The sequence below is a fragment of the Hypomesus transpacificus genome, chromosome 2 (genome assembly GCF_021917145.1).
Source record: "Hypomesus transpacificus isolate Combined female chromosome 2, fHypTra1, whole genome shotgun sequence".
NCBI lineage: Eukaryota > Metazoa > Chordata > Actinopteri > Osmeriformes > Osmeridae > Hypomesus > Hypomesus transpacificus.
Window position 1 is genome coordinate 7,657,885 of NC_061061.1, and position 1,925 is coordinate 7,659,809.

Sequence of the window (1,925 nt, forward strand, 5' to 3'; positions counted from 1 at the left end):
CATAACTTACGTTCCTGTTGCTTTCCTAATTGTGTCGATTCTGACTGCACATGTCACTGCTGTTGCGTGCCCTTATAAGGAGCTGTCGGGGCGTGTATGAATGCAAATTCAGGAGCAGGAGGACGCGCTCTCAACTTAAGAAAACTCTTCCTGGGGAGCACAGCTCAGATAACTTCTGCTGTGTAGGAACACATTTTCAAGCGTTCATGAATTTGCCGGATGTCTTTTTCTTACGTTGTTTTTCCGAAGCCCGTAAGAAACATTTCAGAAGAAACGTAAGAAAATGTTCGAGAATGAGGCCCATTGTCCTTTAAGATGCAATTGTCATTCTAAGAATCTCAAGATCAATGTTTCCAGATTTAGGAATGGCCTATCCACACTTGATGTGATTCATGCTCTGGAGCAGCATCCAAACCTTTTCAGACCGTGTATGTGCTCCAGTTTGGAGAAACTGACATCTGAATCACTCAAGGGGATCTTCAAGATTCAGCTCAGTGAAGTAGGCAGCACCAGACGACAGGAGGAAACCAGAATACTGGGACACTGGAGAGACTACCTTCTTGAAACGGAAGGTAGTGATATGGACATCAGACTTTCTTATATACAATCATACAAATAGGTACATATACTTTTTTTTCTCTGCTCATCCTTTTTCTCCAGAGCAAGGAACAGAACTCTGCTTCCAGGATATCTTGATGTTAGCTACTGGACTGAACTCCCTGCCTCCTTCTTCAATTCTGCCACAGCCCACACTTTCTTTTGAAAGGACCTCCAGATTCCCAGTTGCCAGGACCTGTTCAAACCCAATCAGCTTACCAATGTCCACAAGTCTTCAAGAGTTCAAGAATGCAATGGACTTCGGGATGCAAAACTCACCAGGTTTTGGACTCCACTGAGCTTACTTCAGACAGCTAAAAGGTAAGCTTGGCATCAGATTTGCAAAAGTTTGGGCACCCCTGGCCCAATTCTGTGCATTATGACTATTCAGTGATCTTACTAGTAGTAACAGTTGCCAGAACTTGTGATATCAACTAACCTTTGGATTAAATATCAGCCATGCTTTTAAGTGTCATGTTGTTCTCCATGCCAGACTCCCAGTTCAGAGATGAGGTCAAACCGCTTTGTCTTTGTAGTTCTTCAAAGTATTCCTGCAGTTGGTCATCTCCACATGGACTCCGGGAAGCCTCAACTACAAATGGGGCCAAATCTTCCTGCGAGACAGGGAAGCTGTAGTCTCTTCCATTAAACCTATTAGTAAAATGAGAAATTGTTAAGATTGATGTTAAAGTGTTAAAGATTTGTCTACATTCATACATCTAAGTAGTAACATCTAAGCACTAACTAAGTAAATGTAATCTGATGCAATGCACTGTAAGATGTTACTATATTTAGTAATGGTAAACACTATGCTGTAGCTCTGTTGCTGTTTTTTTATATTTTGCTCTGCCTTGTTGTGCGACAGTTACAGCCTGTTCTCTATACAAGTAACCAGGACTTGATCTATAATGTTAACGTGATTTTGTTTTCAATTCAGTTAACTAATTTAATGCTGCATCATTTACTCTCTCCATCTCTTTCTGTAACACCAGCCAGTCAATAAAAGGCAATGTGAACAAGGAATTCCTTTGCCAATTAAGAGACTTAAGTGTATTGGCTTTTAAATAATTCCATGACAAAATAAAATATATTTTTTGTTAGTGTAAACAAACCTGTGTGGCAGGGTGTACATTACATCTGGTTTACCAGAAGGACAACGAGACTGTGTAACCAGTCGAATGGTGTGAGTGTTCCACATTTCTTTGTATTCATTGAGGTCCCTCTGTAGCACACCCAAGAACACAAACCGCACTACGCACATACGTTCATGACTGCCGTTGAAGAGCTGTCTCTCCCTCAGATCATTCAAGAGGTCCATCCAGAACTGA

General features: G+C 41.2%; 1 long non-coding RNA gene across 2 annotated transcripts; it reads left to right on the top strand.

Annotated features, from left to right (window-relative positions):
* The first annotated feature begins 270 nt into the window (after positions 1-270).
* On the top strand, positions 271-1,584 carry LOC124480975. 2 transcript variants are annotated; one of them, XR_006957601.1, is made up of 3 exons: positions 271-572; positions 661-918; positions 1,091-1,584. It is a non-coding gene; the product is annotated as an uncharacterized LOC124480975 (long non-coding RNA). The 2 variants fall into 2 exon arrangements; XR_006957602.1 differs by having other exon boundaries at positions 1,134-1,584.
* The last annotated feature ends 341 nt before the right edge of the window (positions 1,585-1,925 follow it).